We start from the raw sequence: 21,498 nt of genomic DNA, 5'->3' as shown, positions 1-21,498 counted from the left end.
AGATCGGAGATGGCAAAAACCACGGCGTCGGTTTTATTACCAGTTATATAGCTCTGATCGACAAAATATAGAGACAAACCGCCTCTTCAGGACGAACGCCAGCACAAAGCATGGTGGTCTGTGACCACAGAAAATTGACTGGCGTAGAGGTATCGACACAATTTAGCTACTGCCCACACAAGAGCGAGGCATTCACGTTCAGTTATCGAGTAGTCACACTCGGATAGAGAGAGAAGGCAGCTGGCACAGGGAATCACTCGGTTGTGGCCGTCTTGGTGTTGAGCCAGGACAACTCCGAAACCGTAGCAGTTTACGTATGCGCGGAGCTCCGTAGGGGCCGAAGGGTCAAAATGTGCAAAGATCGGAGGTGTGCTTAGCAGGGTGATCAGAGTAGCGAAAGCTTCAGCTTGAGAGGTCCCTAAGAGGAAGGAACGTTGTGCTATAGGTGAATTGGGGGTCGGGCAACATCAACGAATTTCTTAATGAAGAGCCGGAAGTAAGAAGTAAGATCCACGGTGAATATTAGGACAAAGGCGTCTTCAGGAGAACTAGAAGCATGTGGACCATGGGATGATGATGGGGATGTTGAAGCAGACAACTGAAGATATCTGACGTTTCTAAGGGAGAAAGATTCGCAAAAGACCTTCCGATTGGGAAGATTTGGTGAATTCGACCGAAACTGAGAACAGGAATGCAAATTTGGTTGTTAACTGTCACTATGGTACGAAGAAGCGTCACTTCACGTTCGAGAAAAAAGTATGTGATGGGAGAGAGCACGTAATCCCCATCTGCAACCGGAAGCAAGGTCACAAATATACACAAGTGGCAGCTCGTGGCGATAACCTGACAACTTTTATGCAGCGGAGCCGGCAGGGCACGCCATCAACCGTTGTAGGTTATTGCAAAAATTCAAGGCGGACGAAACTTGAGTCACAGTCAATGAGGGCAGGGTATTCTGCCAAAATGTTCACGCCCAGTGTGATGTCATGGGGACACTGGGGCACCACATGAAACAAAACTGAATTGGGACGATCGTGTATTGTTACGCGAGCAGCGCCCATGCCAAGTATAGTAAGGGCTGTTCCATCGGCGACACGCACCAGACGAGGTGGAGCTGGCGTCACGACTTTCTTAAGGTTGTTGCGAAGTCTAGCTCTCATGAGAGAGATATGCGCGCCTGTGTCGATAACTGCTTAAACCGGGACGTCATTGACTTTTACATTTATGAGTGTGTGCCGCGAGGCCTTGGGGATAGAGAATGGTTGTCCATGTGGTTGTCCATGCAGCGCTATCTCTCGGCGCAGCACGATTTAGTTTTGCTGCGATGTGCGGCTGTTATTACCGGCAGAAGGCGAGCGCCAATTTTGCGGCGAAGGCGAATGGCGGCGGTCATGGGATAGCGAGCCGCTAGGTGGGGACGTGGAAGCATCGGCGGAGAACGTGTTTTGAGCCTGTTAGGATGGCAGTTGGTGAGAGGGATATCCAAAAGGCAGGTAAGTGAAAAAACTGGTGCGCGGAAGTGAGGACCAGCGGTTGCGGCAGTAGCGGGAGACGTGTCCGACGCCGCGGCAGCGGTAGCATATTGATCTGTTGTCAGGTGTGCGCCATTCCGCAGGATAGCGAACACGAGGAGACGAAAACGGGCGCCGGGCAGCTAGGGTGGGACAAGGAATGCAACTGCTGGCATGATGACAAGCGCAAATGAACCGGGCGCCTGAGGCGTCGATTTCGTGACGTACGACAGCTTGAATGAGCGACACATTACAGGCGTCAGGTCCAGGCACATACTGTGGCCGAGTGGCAGGGGACATGGCTTCAACCTCCCGGCGGATAAGTCACTTTAATGCCGGAGGCGTTGGCACTTCGTGAAATCGTAGGGGCTGGTCTTCACAGGCCGTTGTCGCTGCAGTTTTCGGCAGCCTGGCGAACTGCTGAGCGATCCGAAGGATTTTAACCTCCTCGAGGCGTCGGCATTCATCAATCATCGCATCCACGTTTATGCAGTTCTTGAACGCAAGCAAATAAAACGAGAACAGGCAATACCTTTAGGCACGTGGCTCCCTTTCTCGGACTCGGCCATGTTGCGATCAACTTTCTTGCATAAGGCCACCACGTCGGGGATGTATTTTATTTATTTATTTATTTATATACCTTAAGGGCCTCTAGGGCATTACATAAGGGGGGTTTATACAGTAATCAGTGACAACAGCAATTTTTTAGCAAGAGAAGAAGAAGACAAGAAAACATGCGCAGGATACACAGTCGGTCAACCAAAATAAGCAAAAAAACAACACAGCAAGGTTTTCACAGGCGAGCACATTGAAAAAGCTGCACGACACGTTATACAGCAGAAAAAGAGTGGCAATGACTAAGATTGTGGATCACATTCAAGGAACGCAAATAATGCAGACTGGAAAGATGATTGCTGTGAATGCGTTACAATGCTGGCAGGCAGAGCATTCCACTCGGTTATTGATAATACAAGGGGTGAGTATTGGTGCTTTTTTGTGCGAGAAAAGATAGGTTCAATTTTATGATCATGGTCAACGCGTGCGGAAATATACAAAGCAGGGTGAATGAACGTACGGCGGAACGGCGAATCACTGTGATATAATTTGTGGAAGAAAGATAAGCGGAAATATTTTCTGCGCATGGCAAGAGGTGGGAGATTTAAGTTTCTCTTAATGAATGACACACTTTCATAGCGGGAATAGCATGACAAAATAAATCGCGCGGCTTTGTTTTGAACTGATTCGAGCGTATCAGTAAGGATTGCTGTGTGGGGGTGCCATACTATGGAAGCATATTCTAGGGTTGGCCGGATTACAGTATTGTATGCGTGGAGTTTGGTGTCCTTGTTTGCAAGTTTCAGGCGGCGCTTAAGAAGACCAAGTTTCCGTAATGCTTTTGCGGTAATGTATTCTACGTGGCTAGACCAGGTTAGATCAAAGTGGAATAAAATACCTAGATATTTGATAGATGGAACTGTTTGAATTACTAAGTTGTTTATGACATACTCATTGGGCGAAGGATGTGCAACAGATGAAAAGCGTACGTGTTTGGTTTTGTTTACATTTATTTCCATTTGCCATAAACGGCACCATTCTGATAATTTTGTCAAGTCGGACTGCAAGATGTTTACGTCGTTTGGTTCGGTGATTTCCTTGTAAATTACGCAATCGTCAGCAAAGAGACGCAGTGAAGAGTTAATGTTGGATCCAATATCATTAATATAGACTAGAAACAATAGAGGGCCTAGTACAGAACCCTGGGGCACTCCGGACTTGACGGGTCTGGGTCTAGAGATAACGTTGTTAAGTTTAACTGACTGAACCCTGTTAGTAAGAAAACCGCTTATCCACTGGGTTGTTTTATCGTCTAGCTGTAGATTACAGATTTTAGTCATCAACCTTTGGTGTTGCACGCGGTCAAATGCTTTACAGAAATCTATAAAAATTGCGTCAATGTAGCGGGAGTTATTCAGAGAATTATTAAGGTCAGTTACCAATTCGAAGAGCTGAGTTTCGCAAGATCGGTTATTGCGGAAGCCATGTTGGTTATCTATTAGCAAGTTATTTTTATTGAGGTGTGATACGATGTGCGTAAACAGAATATGCTCGAGTATTTTGCACGGAATAGAAGTAAGAGAGATTGGCCGGTAATTATTAGCACATGATTTTAAGCCAGATTTGAATATAGGTACCACTAACGCTGACTTCCAATCATCTGGGACGCAACCTGTGTCCAGTGACTGCTGAAATATTAGTTTCAATAGGTACGATGATTTTTGAGCTGTTAATTTCAGAAGTTTGGAGCTAATCCCATCAGGCCCTGGACTCGTCTTGTACTCAAGTCGCTCAATGGCACGTGCTACGCCATTTTTGGTGATTACAATTGGGATAAAAGTATCATGAATGACGGTCTCTGGTAGGTCTTGCGAATTTAATGGAAGCTCATTTGAAAATACCGATGCAAACTGATCGCTGAATATTTCCACGGTTTCCTCAGCCGACGGAGAATCACCATGCTCACCGTCTAGCAAGGTCGGGGAATCAGTGTTTTTAGGGTTTACCACTAGCCAGAATTTTTTAGGGTCACTTTTCAGGAGGTTAGGCAGTGTGCAATTGAAAAATTTATGTTTAGCTTCTTTAATGATGGCTTCGGTTTTCCTCGATACATCCTTATAGTTATCCCAGTCTACTGTCAATTTTGTCCGTGACGCCTTCCTAAATGCTCGCTTCTTTTTATTAAGACTTCTTTTCACATCCTGTGTGAACCACGGATCGTTTTTCGTTGATCTAATAGTCATTTTTGGTACACAACTACCTTCGATTTGTTTTAGCATGTCACGAAATTTAATCCAGTTTTCATTTGCAGTGCAATTTTCAAAACTGGCTTCGAAATGGGGTGTAAACTCTTCCAGCATACGATTCATTTTCTCGACATTTGTGCGTGCGTAATTGAGTATGTGCTTGGCAGTTATGGTTTTATCGGGCAGTTGGATAGATAAGGAGCAATGTACGGCGCGGTGATCACTGATTTCCTCCAGGACATGAGTAACTGCATTATCGGGTTGATTAGTGAGTATGAGGTCCAAAATGTTGTTTCCGCGCGTTGGTTCCACCACGAGCTGTGACATGTTGTGCACATGTGCTAGGTTTATAAAGTTAAGGCTTTCTTGACGACGGCTGGCACAGCTAACAGTGGAAGAGGACCAGTCTATGTCGGGGTAGTTGAAATCCCCGCCAAGAATGGCAACAGAGTTTGGGTGCTTGTTTAAGACCTGATCAAGAGAATCGCTGAAGTGTTCAATGAACTCTGGGCCACTATCGGGTGGTCTGTAGCACACGCCTATGACGCACGGTACATGCCCCAAGCGTGCCGCAACCCACGTAATTTCAAGGGGCGAGTCGCAAACTATGACCGAGGGACTAAATTCTTTCCTAATGGCAATAAGCACCCCTCCACCACGACAAGCGGCTCTGTCTTGTCGAAATATCGCGTACTGCGCAGGGAAGCTAAGTTCACTGTTATCCGTGTCAGAATTTAGCCACGTCTCCGTGCCAAGAATAACGTCAGCATTGCACGTGTGTATAAGGGCTTTAAGTTCTTCAAGTTTGCTATATATGCTGCGACAGTTCGCAAGGATTATTGATAGCTTTTTATTCGCAGTTGATTTCTTAGCGGATGATGGTCTGGCGGATAGGTTGTGTCAGGACGTTACAGGTTCATGGTTTGTGGTTACGCCTGCGCTGTTCTGTTCCTCTGTAGTATTATTTGCGAAATGTTCGTATCTGGCGGGTACTTGGACGATACTATCTGTGCTAGATTCATACCTATAAATGTTTTTACGGATGTAAAGGAGGTTGAAGCGGAGTGAATAGCTTTCGTTATCATTACGGGTAGCTTTGACGAAGTCGCGAAGGTTTTTGCGCGCCAATTGTACCTTAGGAGAGAAGTCTTCGTCAAGCCAAACTTTCGGGTTTTCTAGCTGTTTAAGTTTGGGGGCATTGCGTAAAACGTCCATCTTGGATTTAAAGTTGAGAAATTTTACGATTATGGGCCGGTCGACGTTCGCGCGCCGCTGACCCAATCGGTGGGCCCGTTCGATGTCACCGGCTTGTACGCCGAGGTGAGTTGCAAAGAATTCTTTCACGATTGCTTCTGACTCTTCGTACCCCTCCTTTTCTGTTTCTGCTATGCCCTTGACAATCAAGTTGTTCCTTCGCATCCTGTTATTGATATCATCAACTACGTCAAATAATTCCTCATTTACCTTTGCGATGCTTGTCTTCACCTCGCGTACAGAGTCGCCTACATTCTCACACTTTGTTTCGATTTGTGGCATTTTGCTCAGATTGTTTTCTATTGCACAGATTCTTGAATTAATACTATTGATTTCCTGTTTTATTGTGGTCAGAGTAGCCGTGGTTTCAACGTGAAAATCTTTCATTAAGGCGAGAACATCGTCGATCTTAGGGCCAGGGTTTGATTCCACGTCACCACAGCAGAGCAGGATGAGTGAAATAACCAAACCTAGAAGCAGGAAGATTGGTCTGGGGCACAGGGATCTAACAAAAGCGGACGCAAAGCTAAAGCGAGCATTGCGGGAGTTCCTAGGTTGCCGGCAAGGAACAAATGAGCCAATCCTCACGCGGTAGGTCAACAAGTCAACACCCATCACACTTCCCACAAAAAAGGATGCAACAGAGTGGGATCAGCGGCCATAAACTCGAGCGAACGTATGAAACAGCAACGTGTGCCAAACTACATGCCTACCTAAAACAGCGAGAGCAGAACTTAGTCGTGGGAGCCGTTGGCCGCGAATCCCAGAGTGTTGATGGCCGGTACTCCTTTTGTAGCCCACAGCGGCGCTGCTCTTGTTGTGACATCAGTGGATGAAGTCACGGGAACAACGATGATGCAGGAACGGAATAAAACGGCTCCAATCCTCGGTGACGAGAGCGGCCGGACAGCAATCAGCGGCACGAGGCGATGGTATCTAAAACAGCGAGAGCAGAACTTAGTCGCGGGAGCCGTTGGCCGCGAATCCCCGCGAATAAACGTAGAGTTCCGTCTCAGACTGTGCATGGGAAGTAAGTTTGTTTTTACTCGCTAATCTGGCTACCCCTAGACTGGCCGAACAATTTCCTGAGCTCATCTTTGAGCTTGTTCGAGCTTGTGATGGTCTCCTCGTTTGGCTGATACTAGACAAGTGCGGTCTCTATTAAATGGTACATCACATTGGCTAACATAATCGTGCGGTCCCACCTGTTGTGAAGCTGACGCGTTCATACATCTTCAGCCAGTCGTCAACGTCGACGTTAACGGTGCCGGAGAACTTACCGGGTTCACGCGGCTGGGAGATGACGATCGAAGGAAGAGCCATTGGCGGAGATGTTTGAGTGCCTTGCTGCATTCTTGGCACCCCAACTGGACGCGTGCGTCCTGGAAGAGACGATGCAGAGCTGGGGAGCAGAAGAGGAACGAGTCCGCACACTCCACCAAAGATATTATGAGAATAAACAGAGGGGACACAGTGTATTCTCGGTTATAACAGAAGAGAGCAAGGAACGCCGGAATCATACACCCTCCTCTGCTTCCCCAAAGAGCCCAAAAACATCCTTTGTCTTCGTCATCGTCACTGAGCAACATCGAAGAGTAACAGTAACACCGTTGTTTGTAAAAAAGTCCATGCCAAGGATTACGTCTCGACAGCGGTGGGCCAATATTACGAACGCCACAGGCTACGTGCCGCCATTTATGCTGATGCACGATGTACAGGTTCCCCGAGACATAACGAGTAGGCCGCCGGTGGTGCGTGTGTGGACCATGCCAACTTGTATCTTTTTCAGTTGTCACAAGAGTAATCCGCTCATCACAGAACAATCGGCTCCCGTGTCTAATAGTGCGCCTACGTAAAAGCCGTCGAAGGAAAACTGTACACGAGTAGTAGTCGTTTTAGAGTTTCGGGTGCATCGCGGCGTCGTATCACCGCTGGTTCGATTTGACGGTCGGTGGTTACGCGGCATCTTTGCCGTGGTCCTATTGATTGCGGGGTGTGTCTCGTTGTGTAGGCGTCGAGCAATGGCCGTGCCCACGTGTTGCGAGCTCACCTCGAGGTTAGGTAGAGCGACGGGCTGTGCTCACGTCGTAAGCCTTGGCATTCGCTGTGTCCTTGCGTCGTTGGAGGGTTTTCACTTCTAAGCCGTAGTGCAACTTCACCTAAACAAGCTGGTGCTTTCAGTTTCCCTTTCGCGGTCTGGGGGACCTCGCACGTGCGAAGACCCAGTTGCTGCGGCTGATCGGCGATCCCTTTAGGTAGAGAGACGGTTAACACTTGAAGCGCGGCGTGGCGTTGATAGTCTTGGATAGCTATTCGTCAATTTGGTTCGGGTGCTCTCCGGGCAACGGGCGGGGTGCTTCGATGGAGAAGCCACGCCGTCCGAGCCTCTTTTATGGGTAGCGACGAAAGAGGCGACCTGCACCTCCGCAGTGATAGCACATCGGGCGATTATCGGGGTTCGCCATACGCCCATCTTCCTCGGCGTATGGGTTTGGACCATAGGGCGACAGTGGACGGCTTTTGACGACGAGTTAGGGGCGGGCAGGGTCGAAGAACACCTTCGTCGTAGGTCATGGCTTGAGGTTCTTGATGCACTTCCGGCGGTGTAGAAGTCACCAGTGCCTGTTGAACCTCTTCTCGTATCACGTCAACCAGGGAAGCGAATTGAGGTGGTGGCGTCATCTGGAAAAGGTTTCCGCAGCTCCTCCATGACCACTGCAAAGATGGTCTTGCGCTGTGTATTGCCGCTAATAATATCGTCACCGGTTGTCTCCGAAAACGCCGCATTGATTAGGTGGTCGTACTGCCTCGTAGGAATTTTCACCCTCTTCTCCATCGCGGCGACCTCAGATGCGAATTCGAACACCGTGTTATGGGGGTTACGAACAAGGCAAGCGAAAATCGCGTGCTTTACCCTTCGCCTCAGGTGCCTTGGTATTTTTTCCTGATTAAATTCTGGGTCCACACGGCGAAACGTCACTTGATGTCCTCGAGAAAGATTTACGACCACTTCGTTTGGATGTTTCGTTCGCGTTTCAAGAAAAAATGCAGCTCGTTCTTTTCTCGCCCCTTTAGTGAAGGTCTTCAGAATGTCGCTATTGAATTGAGCCTTGTTGGTCAAAGAGCTATCTTGGTTCTTGAACCGAGTTCCAGCTGAATCTTGGAAGTAAAAGAAAACATGCTGGACCGTTTCTTCGTCGTCTCACCTGTTAGAAATACGGACGCGCTCCAGCTTCTCCAACCATTTTCTGGGTCTCGAGCGGGGTTTCTCCTGAAGGATGGCATTTCCCGGGGCTTTTGCAGGACGTCTGGCGACGTTGCTTCTTACACCATGGTGGTGGTTGCAGCGGTAGTTCTCTTTGGTCGTTCTGGCAGGCGACCAAACTATTGCAGTCGGCTGCTTGCTCTAGTTAAACTGGGTTGGCGAGTTCCACAGGTTTTAGGCAGCATAAATGGTGCGTACCCACCTCCTCTACCAGATGTCACGTAGCGAAGGATGACACAGGCTCCTTCATAGAACAAAACTTTATTTGAACAAACTTGTGATGCCCCAAGAACTCGAAATATTACACAGCGCCAATGAAGCAGTCAGCAACGAGACCTACACGGGAGAGCGTCGGCAGATCGAATGCCGCGGCGCGTGCTCAGAGAGTATTTATCTTTTGGTGTGATTGTTTTTGGAGCCTTTCAATTACAAGGAAACAGTGGAGATTATAAAACATTATTCCATCCAGTAATGACATTGCAAAACACTCTCTCCATCAAACGAGATAAGCAGTGCGACATAAAAAAAAGAATGTGACACGTGGTTCGCTTGGCACACAGATAAAATGGTCGGGCGCGGTCGGGCGGTAAAACAAAACACGTAAGTAAACCAACCCAACGTATGATTCGCGAATATATAGGACCAATTGTATACTTGTTTAAATTTCAGCGGTTTATTTTGCATTATTGCGTAGCATTCCTTGCCGAGTACCTTCACACCCAAGACCGTATAACTCCCTGCACTTGCACAAAAATGCAGATATCGCGCAAGTACCACCTCTAATCGTTAAAATTGCTGGTCGCTCCAAATATTGAAAACTACAGGTATAAACCATGGCACAGAGCGAAAAGTGTAACGCCCTGCGTATCGAAAATATTGCAAATTTCGCGCAAGTTCCCCCTCTAATCGTTATAATAGCGTAAATGAATTTAATTAGTAGAACGAAATTTTTGAAAACCTAGAAAAAAAAAGATACGCCAAACGCCGAAACGCATACTGCCCTGCAATTAAAAACAATGCAGATTTCGCGAGAATTTCACCAGTAATCGTTATATTAGCGTAAATGGAGATGTTTGGTACAACGACATTCAGAAGAGCTAGGAGACAAGAAAAACAAAAAAAAATTACTGAGAATGGCAAAACGTATAACGCATCCTATTTCCACAATAATGCAGATTTCGCAAAACTTCTAGATATAATCGTCCTAACAACGTAAATGCAGATAATTAGTCTGATGGACTTTTGTAAAAGTAAAAAAAAATAAATAATATTAGAAATTGCGGAAAATGGCGAAATGAATAACGCATGGCATTTCCACAATAATGCAGATTTCAAAAAAGTTCCACTGTGATCGTTATAAAAGCGTAAATGAACGAAACTTTGAAATATAAAAAGTGGTAAATGTAAAAAATACGGAAAATCAGAAACTGTATACCGTCCTGCATTTCCACAATATTGCACATTCCACGAAATTCCAAAGTGTAATCTTTATAATAGCGAACATCCTTATAATTGGTCAAACAAAATTTTCAAAATATAAAAAATAGGGAAATTTAGAAAAAACATATAACAGTACAGCGTACAACACCCTGCATTTCCACAATATTACCAATTTTTCAGAAGTTCCATCTCCAATCTTTATATTAGCGTAAATAAAGCTAATTGATCGAATGAGATTATGAAGCACTATAAAATCCAGAAATATATAAGAATTCAAAAAACGGTGAACCGTCTAATGCCCACCAATTGAACAATATTGCACATTTCGTTAAAGTTCCAAATGTAACCCTTATAATAGCGTAACTGCAGATAAGTGCTCCAATAAACTTTGGAAAAACTTTAAAATCGGGAACATTTAAAAAAATAACAAAAAATGGCAAACTGTATACAGCCCTGCATTTCCACAATATTTCATATTTTGCGAAAGCTCCACTTCTAATCTTTATGGGAGGGTGAATGGAAATAGTTTGTCCAGCGAAATTTTGAACTGAAAATTACAAAAACTATAAAAATTAAGGAAAATTGCTAACCCTGCAGCGCCCTGCATTTCCACAATAATACGTAATTCGCGAATCCCCTCCTTGGTATCGTTAAAGGAGCTAAATGAAGATAACTGGTCGGAGGGGATTTAGAAAAACCAAGAATTTGACTGTAAAGAAGTCACACTGAAGACAAGCGGCATAAAAATGCTAAGCAATTTTCTCTTTATACTCCAATTTTTTTACATATATAATAGCAAATGATACATAATAGCCTAAGTTTGGTTGAATATATATTTTTAATTTTATATGTTGAACCCCTTTGTTTCAAAGTGAAGCTTTCTTGGGCTTAGTGGTGGCAGCTGTACAAAAAAACGCTGTGCAATAAAGCCAAATTTTTCTCATGAAGATAATGATCGTGGGTGATGAGAAAGAAGGTTGAACCATCTTTGTTTTACAGGGAGGGGGACGACGATGAGGATGATTTCGGGTGATGCGAAAAGTGGTTTAGCCACAACGATCGAAGTCCACATCTCAAATACTTCTTGATTCAACCGTTTTTACCGATAGACAAAGGCGCGTTTAAAGTTTTTGTGTTGTCCATTCTGCTTTGCGTAACTTGTGCGGTTGCAGCGTTTAGCCTGTTATCGTAGCTTTCACGCTTTTTTGCATCCCACCTTCGTTTTGTAATGATACCCTTACATGAGGGCATTCTCTTACCTCGTAAATAAATAACCTAAATAAACTAAGGGAGGATATTTACAAACATTCCTAAAGAACTATCGAATACAAGAAGTAACAGTCTTCATTCTCTTTTGTGAGTCCAGTAATTTCTTTCCGACATAACCACGTCGCACGTGTTTCAATTTGACTATTGTAGCAAAAACAGACGTCTTACTTTGGATGTAATCCAAACATCTTGAGAACTAAATTTTGATGGTTTGTCGAGCAAGCTTTTAGCTCGGCCCCTCTTTGTGCGTAGCACGCTGAAATGATTTCAGGCGCAATATCATTTTAGCGCAATTACAAATCATTCAGTTACGGAAATTGGTGTGGTGTATTCACACACGGCAACAACTGCTCTTTTAGTGGTGGCAACATATTCTAATCGCTAACTGATATAGATATGCATGGCTGAACCACAAACACAGCAAGAGGTGCGAGTACGGCATGGCTCAGAACCGCAGGACAAAAATTTAGGGCTTTGAAGTTCAGCTGAAATATTTAGTGTGTAATAGTCAGAAGGATGCCGAAAGGTTGACCAAGTCTTAGCAAACCTTGGCAGTATAAATTTGTTAGTCAAATTTATTACTGCGCACCTACGCCAATTACCTCAGCTAACCGAATTTATTAAATCGAAGTTTCTTTAACTTACGATTTAGAAGCTTTTAGGTCCAATTCCAGGGTTCGGTTCACAGTTTGTGTACTGTTGTTTGAATCAAGATACTTGGAGCACACACATAGAAAGATTGCAGCTATTTCTTTTGCCCCACTGACGCGAGTAAGTACAAGATCCCGTTCGGTGCTGGTTATCTAAAAAAAGGCGATGCAAAAGTCAGAACATCTCAACAGTTTTGATGCTAAAGTTTTCTGAATGTCGCATTCGTAGTAACATCCCGCTGCAATAAAGCACTTAGGAAGTGATTATTCTTACCCTTCATAATTCATGTTCTATAGATGGCGCAGTTAATATTCGCCGCATTGTTTCTTAATCCCACCACCAGTAGCCAACTTGACGAACAAATTTATTCGATGAGCCTCCTGGACATTCCTAACATGTTAGGTGATCCCTAGTAGATACAGTCTACCATCTTTGTCAGTGCTTGTTCCCAATTTGTCTCATCCCAACAAGACATCTCTACATATGTTCTGCAAGCGGCCTTCCGTGGTAGATATAAACATTACGTAACTGTGTAGCTCTGATTTAACTGATTTGCATTTGTGGTACCATGATTGCTGCACGTCTGGACTATTCCTTTTTTTATTACGGAAGAGGGCTCCAAAAATAGTGGAAATTACCAGCAGATATAATTTTGCCCATAAGAACGAACGTTCACATTTCCTTGGTGTTTGTTGGTCGGTTACTTTGAAGGCTCATGAAATGTACCTAGAGGGCCTTAAAATAATGCAACATGGCTATATAGACCGGGTATTTAAACTCAGCTATAGGGGCTAGATATTCCTGCAAACTTATGAGATTTCTATTACTAACGCCAAACCTTCTTATGGACAGCAAAGTCTTCCTACAAGACAGCCTAATGGTCCCGTTGTAACGCACGTGGTTTAACGCACTAAGGCGGAAAAACATTTCATAATTCACTGTGAAATCAAGCAATCGAAAATCTTTAATACTATCAATAACGGCTAGTATGAAACGAAAAGTTGTAATGAAATGAGCGTGGCAGGATCCATTTATTAACATCTGCAGACATCGGTCGAGTTCTGAGTGTTTACGCATGATTTGACACTTCGAAGGTGGATTTGGAAAAGCTAATGGCGATAGGTTCCCAGCTAGGATTGTCGGCACCCAAATTTCGCGATTGGATTGAGAACAACCACGCGGAAGAGAGAGCTAAGAGTACTGCTGAGTGCACCATGGGATTTTTATAGACACTTTTCAGAGACCTGGTATCTTGACTTTCCTGTTCCGGAGTAACAAATACCACAATTGCTTAGTTATCGTAGTGATCCATGCACACACCACAACTAAGTTCGAGATAAGACGTATTCTATTACTGCTGTTGCGATTTTTTGGGTGAATTGCTGATCAGACACGAATTCGCTCTAAGCATCTCTCTCAATAGCGATGATACTTATATTAGGCTTAATGATGGCACTAAAGTATGTTTGGTTTAAAACTACGAAGCAATACCAGCAACGGAAAGTATACTGGGCATTTCCGCCAAACTAGGCGAGCCACAATGCATCTCATTACTCGAAACTCCAACCAATACGGTGGTTGCCAACACGCGTCATGCGAAGTACCAGCACTAGTGGTGATCCACGGCCGCGTTATCTATGGCTTCCCTATTCACGATCTTCTCTCCCGGCCTCTCCAAGATTTGGAAACTGCGGACCGCTTCGCGATCCTTCCTATTGCTGTTCTCCTGCAACACTCGGCAACTACTTTCAAAACCAAGCCACATCTCTCCCTCCTCTTTATGCACTTCATAAGCAAACATACGCACCCTTTCGGCAGCATCTACAATGCTTCCCAAAAAGGCGAGCAGTTGCGAAATAGCACGCGTTGAGCAGACTCATCCCTCTGGAATTTTCCTAGAGTCGTTCCTCTGTGCAAACCTACTCGTCTAGAAATAAAGTGACAACGGCTCGTCTACTACGGCCTAATCATAATGCAGAGACATTTTGGAATAAACAATTGCCAGGACAAGGCCAAATATAAGTAGACATCTACACTTACATAGCTGTAAAGGAAACGCAGGTGCCTTGACGAGGGAATTTACCAACACGCCTTTGTGTACCTGATCTCGTCCTATTGCTAATGCGCGTCGTCTTGTTAAACACGCTGAGCTCCTAGGAAACTTCGGGGCTGTCAGGCCAGCAAAAAAGGTGTCTCTAATCTTCCTTCTCGCAAATGTGTTATCACCAACACAATCGTTGCTCCTCGAAAACTCACCCTTCCTCGCCTAATTTGGTGCCCATTATATTACTTGGTGCCCATTATATTAGAGAAGGCAAGCGTTGCAGGGGGCGGCAGAAAGTTAGATGGGCAGATGAGATCAAGAAGTTTGCGTGCGAGGATAAATTGGTCACAGTTGGCACAGGACCGAGGTAATTGGAGAATAATGGGAGAGGCCTTTGCCCTGCAGTGGGCGTAGATAGGCTGATGATGATGATGATGATATTAGCACATTTCAGAGATTGTGCTTTGAAAATGATCCCCTTCGTACGATCTAGACCCCGACTCGCACGATGGAGACAAGAACAAGCTGGCACACAATGCTCAACGGTAGTGTATCTCCAAATTTCCCATGGCTACCTCTTCGCTGTCGAATAATTGATTGTAGCGTGTAGCGTGCTAAAGCTCCCACTGGCCTTTTAAGCGCGCCACATTGAAGCGCTCGGGATTATTTTGGCTACTTAGGGACGTTTTACGCGCGCCCAAATCCGGGCACACAGGCGTTCGCGCTTTTCGCTTCCAGCTGAATAGAAACCCCTGCGGCTGCGGTCGAACCCGCATCCTTGGTCTCAACAGTGCAGTATGCAGTATGCCTTAATATGCAGTAAGCTTTTTCCAACCCCTTCTTATTCCCGCTTTCCCATATTTTTCCTCCACACCATCTTTCCTTTGGTGCTAAAGCGTGCGAATCAATTACTTGCCTAGAAAAATAATGTCCTCTTTACGCCCAAACTCCTCTTGCGGAATTGCAAATAATAGCTTTTGCCAAATTTAAATGCATATGGTTCTCAAATTTTACGGTGACTACAATTTTATTGCAAAAAGTAAGGTATTTTGTTCATTAAATAAAGCACAATAATAACGGTCGCCCAGCACGCTTTATGTGTCGCTAACACCACCTGTAAATTGGGACCAACATCTGTAACATCCATACCGAAAATAATTAATACGTCCTATTTTCTGACATATTGTAAAATGCACAAAAATGCTTCCCTTCCAACCATTGCGGATGCCACTTAAATTTCTCGAGTGTGACACCAGTCATAAAACACGAGATGGTTTGTACATTTGCGTCGAAAGTACTTATTTGGTGGTAATCATGTTATTTATGAAGATTGTTGCATTTGATTGGGATGGTTGTATTTCTTCCTTGCGCGTTGCTGTTTCTGGACAAGGCAAATGCTCTCTTTGCCTATGGGTCATTCCATGCCAAACGTCCCAGTTCTGGCGATCGACCCTCTCAAGTTTATCTGAAACAGAGCTCCGTTTATTTTCGCGTTCTAGATAAGCTCCGGTTATAATATTGCACGCGAAAAAAAATTTAGTCCACGCGACAACCCTTTAAACATATGGTGCTTTTTATAACTGCCTCAACTGTGTAAAATTATTTTAAACATCCTGAACAAGATGAAAAATGAGAACTCTGGTCACGGCACACGTGTGTCCCGGAGTCTTCGGGCAGTTCAAATAAAATGTCTTTAAAATGTATTTTCTACTTGAATTTGCGAAAAGAATACAGCTAAAATGGCGTAATTTCAACAATTTTGGAAACTATCTTTTCCTGCGTGGAGCGAAACGAAAAAAAATGTGAAGCGAGACTACGTTGTTTACTTTATTATTAAATAATTTTTTGGATGAAATAACTTCCTTGTCGAAGAATACGCTCGAAATTCTGCAAGCCATGTGGCAATCCCAATAAAAATACGGAGGATTAGTACGTTGAGTGGACCATACGATGGACTTCATTGTCAGAAAAATTGAAAATGCAAATTTTTGTTAAAGCCAGATATAAATTCTATAAAATTTGGTTCTCACACGTCTGTTGTACGTTGCTTCCTATGCGTGCTTCTCCACCAGTTACACCGACACCACTGTTAATTGTAGCCACACAGCGAGCTGCCAAGCTCTAAGAGGAATTCTGCCCTTTCCCAAATACCCGCCACGGTTGGTCATTGCCGAAATTGTTACGGTGCTTATCCCTGGTTTCATCCCGGTTGCAGTGGCTGCATTTGTGGCGGAGGAGAAAAGCAAGAACTTCTGTGTGTCAATAGGTCCTCGAAATTAACCCTGCCTCCTCCACTACGGCGCATCTCATAGCTCTGGAGTAGTTTCGGCGCGTTAAACACTACAATTCTTTATCAAATGCTGCTGTAGCATTACGACGTTCAAAACGCCGCTTACTCTGTGTATTGTTTTTAACGTTGTTATGGGCCCTGGAGCAGCTGCTGTACCCAGAGATGCGCTGTGTGTCATTTACAGTTACTCGGCCACACGCAGGACCTCCGTTTCGTAGAATACATGCAATTGCTCGCAAATACCGCACTGCGTAAAGTGACGATAGTCTTTTTCTAGCATCTGGCCTCTTCTTAGCACACAGCGTATTTGTTTTTTATTATTTAATGCTACAGCAACAGTTGGCATGGTGGGCTCTGACGCGCCGAAGCCACACCTGGGGTATAAGATGCGCCGGAGTTCATTTTGGCCACCTGCGGATCCTTAACGTGCGCCGATATCTCGACGCGCAGCTGTTTCAGCTTTTCGCTTTCACCACAAATACAGACACCGTGGCGGAAATGGAACCCGGGATCAGCACTTTAACGCCTTCGGAAATGAGCAACCGTGGCGGGTACATGGTAAAGGGCAGGACTCCTCTTAGAGCCTGACAGCTTGCTGCGGGTCCCTAATGAACAGAGGTGTCGGTGTACCTTGCAGCGAAGCACTCACAGGAAGCATCGTGCAACAGACGCGTGAGAACCAAATTTAAAAAAAATGTATCGCTGTAACCAACATTTACATTTTGTGACAATAGACTCCAACATACCGTCTATTTAACGAACTATCCTACGTATTTTTATTAGGATTGCCACATTGAGAAAGATATGTCCAAATATGTGTCAGCACTGCGTTTTTGCAGAATTTGAAGTTCGTTCTTCGAAAAGCGCTTTACTTGACTGCACCGAAATTATTTTTCATAATAAAGTAGACCGAGTAGTCGCACTTAAAAAAAAATTTTGTTTCGCTCCACGCAGCGGAAGATCCTTTCAAAAATTGTTGAAATGATGGTGTTTTAGCTGCAGTATTTTTGCGGAACCAAGGATAAAAAACGTTTTAATGGCATTTCTTTCAATTGCCCGGAGATACCAGGAAACATATGTGCCCTGACCAGAGTTTCCGCTTTCTATCTTGTCCAGAATGTTTAGAATAAATTTACTAATTTAGGGCAGTTTTCACAAGCACCGTATGTTTAAGGGTTGTTGCCTGGGGTAAAAATTGTAATAAAACGCAATTACAATAAAACTCTGGTTGTTATAAAACGCAATATTACAACCAGAGCTTTCCTGAAACACGATAATAAAGACCGCTTTTTTTCAGAAAAATTGGGGATGGTCGAGCGCCAGTCGTGGGACGTTTGACGTGGAATGACCCCTGTGTAAGCCAACAATGTTATCTACCACGCGCCACCCCCTGTATTAGCATATAACCCTAAGGAAGCGTCCGATGCTTGCTAGTTACGGTGGCCTTAGTGTATTTGTTAATTCACGACCCCTCAAAACGGGCTATTCCTCTTTGCTACCATAAGTTAGCGGCCGTGGATGAGCGTTCGCAGTTCGTTTGTCACGCGCACATGATGTAATTACGGAGTAAGAACAAACGGCCCGCCAGTACCATAGACACACCTAGCGAAGCATCCTATAATTCTTTTGTTTCCCAAGCTCCGAAAAAAGGATGTGGTTAGTTGCGTAGAAATGCAATTCAAGCTAGTCCGGCGCTTCCCTTTTTATTGTTCAAACTGAATAGCACGTCTCCATGTCAGAAAGAACAAAATTACACTTACGTTCCAGGGGTTGTTCTTCTGTCGTTGGGGGCACCGATCAGAACGTGTTTTTGGTTTCTTCGCTATCACCAGTACTCCTGCCATAATCAATAATAGAGCTGTGGCTTTTTTCATGCTTGCAATTTCAGAGGTTCTTTCAATTTGATAGTAAACAACGTCAATGCACAAGCATTCTGTTTCCTGCATTTATGTACAGTTCGTTCTTTTGTGCTGCCCTTTAATCACACGAAAATACCAACTTTCCGGAAATACGTGTGCCACTTATCGTTCTTGTACGGGCTCAATTAAACAAAAAAAAGCATTTATTTAGAAGCAAGCAATCCCAGAAAAACGCAGTTTTTATTATTATTGTGTGAGCGTTTTTATTTTTTCCATAAGAGCAAAGGCTCAAAGCCTCATTTGTACATTAAAATACATAAATAAAGATATTCCTTACGGTGGAAATAACATCATCGAGATTTTGACGACAATGTGCACATGTGAAACGTGATAAATGTTTCAACAAAAATTAGTTCCAGTCTAACGAAAATTCTGGAGTGCACAATCACATTCTTCCTGCAACTTGAAAAATTAATGAGCAGGTTTTCAAGACGGCCATTAAAGGACAGTCACGACAAAAAAGGAGGAGAGCTATCCGAAGTGGAGCTTTTTGCCTCTTTTTAAGAATGCGTACAAAGATTACTTACAGCAGTGTTTCTAAAGCGAATGGCCATTTCGGGGATAGCGGTGAGCATTTTGTGTAATGTAGTAGTTTGTACACCAAACCACAGGTATTTCCGATGTATCAAGCGTTACTTTAATCCACTCCTATCACCCTCAGTACCACCAAAATTAATTTTCGTCTTCTGCTGGTGGCAAATCATACCACTGCGCTGATATTAAATCAAAGTATTCAGTGTACTATCATGTACAAACCACAGCCTCACACGTGCACCAGTACATAGCGACACATGCGCTTGTAAAAAAATGTACACATATATATACATCAAAGATGCAGTCCTTATTCCCGGTGCTACGCGCTGTGTTAAGGTGCAGTATAGATCCGAATGAGGTAATTGTCAGGTTTGATACACAGATAAAGAAATCATGGGCGAGGAAAATCTTCGGGGATCGGAAGCGGGAATCGAACCCACAACTTCCGAATAAAGCTTGCAGTTCCCTTCCATTTAACCCATTTCAGCGACGAATTCCCTCCCGACTTCACCTGGGGTTTATGTTTACAGATTTTCAGAGACCGGTCAACCAGCGCCGTCACTTGACAATGGAGCAAGAATATATAGCAGGGGAAACCACGCATTGCGGAAAGCGCGGACAAATAACGTTACAATGAAAACAAAGGCGCTCTGCACAGCTTCCTCCGTGCGGCCACAAAAGAGAGGAAAGCGGCCCCTGATGGACGAAATGATAGAGGCCACAATTTATTTATTTATTTATTTATTTATTTATTTTTTATTTATTTATGTATTTGTTTATTTGTTTATATGTTTGTTTGTTTGTTTGTTGTTTGTTTGTTTGTTTGTTTGTTTGTTTGTTTGTTTGTTTGTTTGTTTGTTTGTTTGCTTGTTTGTTTGTTTGTTTGTTTGTTTGTTTGTTTGTTTGTTTGTTTGTTTGTTTGTTTGTTTGTTCGCGCAGCGGGCATTACAGCAGATGGGTAAAAAAAAGCACATTTTCACACACGAAATACGTCAACAAATAAAAGAATAAAAAATTACAAAAAACTGGGGAACACACTCGAAATTACACATTATAGAAATATACAAAATATGCATCATCTACAAAAAATATGCCGCATTGAAACTAAGACACTTATGCAGAAACGTGTATAAACTCGCGCACAAAGGGAAAGTACGCAATAAGCACACATGCGCACTAGGAAGAATGGTGTAGAAATTTACCTTTGAACATAATTGCGCAAATGTACAAGAAATTCACTGTCGCCTGCACGTTGGATAATTTCCCAGGGAAGCTGATTGCACGCTTTTATTGCGCGGGGGAAAATGAAATCACAAAAGCACTTGTACGAGCGGGCCTTTCTTTAATCCTAATCCCGCAGTCAAAACGTTGCGAGACGCATTTGGCCGGCACCACATAAGCATCTTTGTTGAGTGGTGTTCTGTCTAAGTACAGCGCGCCTAGAAAAGCCATATGAAAAAAGGGCCGACGCGATGCAAGCGTCTTTTATCCGGGTAAGGCTAGTTGTAAATCTGTCTCTTTTTGTAACAGAACGAGCAGCGCGATTCTGTATGGCCTCGAGACTACCTATCGGATTCTGCGTAAAGGGATTACATATACCTGTCGCAGGGATCGCATATATACCTGTCTCATATACCTCGAGGTATACGAGACAGGTGCGCCACTTCAGGCCAGCTAGCATGGTTTCCATCGCTATAAAACGTTGCTGGTGCCGTGCAAAGCCCGAACGACATCACCTTGAAATCGTAAAGGCCACCCGGGGTTATGCATGCAGTCTTCTCACGGTCTCTCTCGTTCACTTCTATTTGCCAGTAACCTGTCCGTAGATCCATCAATGAAAATTACTTCACGTGGCAGACGTGCTCGAGGGCGCCGTCGATTCGTGGCCGGGGGTACACGTCCTTTTTTGTGATTTTGTTCAACCGCCGGTATTCCACGCAAACCCTTAATGTGCATGTCTTTTTTCTTTGCGAGTGCGACCGGAGCAGCCCAGCGGCTTTTAGACGCCTGCATAGTGTCGTCGCTTTGCATGTATTCCACTTACGTCCGGATAGCTTCCTGCTCGTCTGAAGACACGCCGTACGGTAACTGTTGTGTAGGTCGGGCTCCATTTTTGGTTTTAATTTTGTGCTTCGCTAGAGTTGTCTGACGTAATTTTGAGTTTGACGAAAACACGCGCTGTAGCGACACAGCAAAGCCAATAATTTGTTCCGTTTCTGTTGCTATAGCGCCGGATTCACGTCGAAGGGATGCGGAAGCTTGAAGTCATCTTGGGGTGTGCGTCCAAAGTCGGCGACCGCGATCACGTCCCTTGCTTCTTGCGTTTCGTCAACGAATGCGATTGCGCTGCCCTTGTTTAAATGCTGGTAATCTTCGCTGAAAATTGTGGCTAAAACCTCGAATAGTCGTTGCATAAAGCACGAAATGCCTCCTGCGACACACACTGCGGTCTAGAAGCAAACTTTGGTCGCTCTCTACAATAGATCCGACGTCAGGAGCAGCATTATCCCTGCAGACGGT

General features: G+C 44.3%; 1 long non-coding RNA gene across 1 annotated transcript in view; it reads right to left on the bottom strand.

Moving 5' to 3' along the window:
- Positions 1-18,426, bottom strand: part of LOC144167211 (uncharacterized) — a 102,959-nt gene extending 84,533 nt beyond the window's left edge. Inside the window, exons 1-2 of the long non-coding RNA XR_013321888.1 lie at positions 18,286-18,426; positions 12,186-12,343 (exon numbers count right to left, since the gene is read on the bottom strand). This is a non-coding gene — a long non-coding RNA (uncharacterized LOC144167211). The remainder of the gene's footprint in view (positions 1-12,185; positions 12,344-18,285) is intronic.
- Between the last annotated feature and the right edge of the window lie 3,072 nt (positions 18,427-21,498).

This window comes from Haemaphysalis longicornis, unplaced genomic scaffold (assembly GCF_048455015.1).
Source record: "Haemaphysalis longicornis isolate Haplotype H1 unplaced genomic scaffold, Haemaphysalis longicornis Haplotype H1 scaffold_2, whole genome shotgun sequence".
NCBI lineage: Eukaryota > Metazoa > Arthropoda > Arachnida > Ixodida > Ixodidae > Haemaphysalis > Haemaphysalis longicornis.
This window is presented reverse-complemented; position numbering and strand designations above follow the sequence as displayed.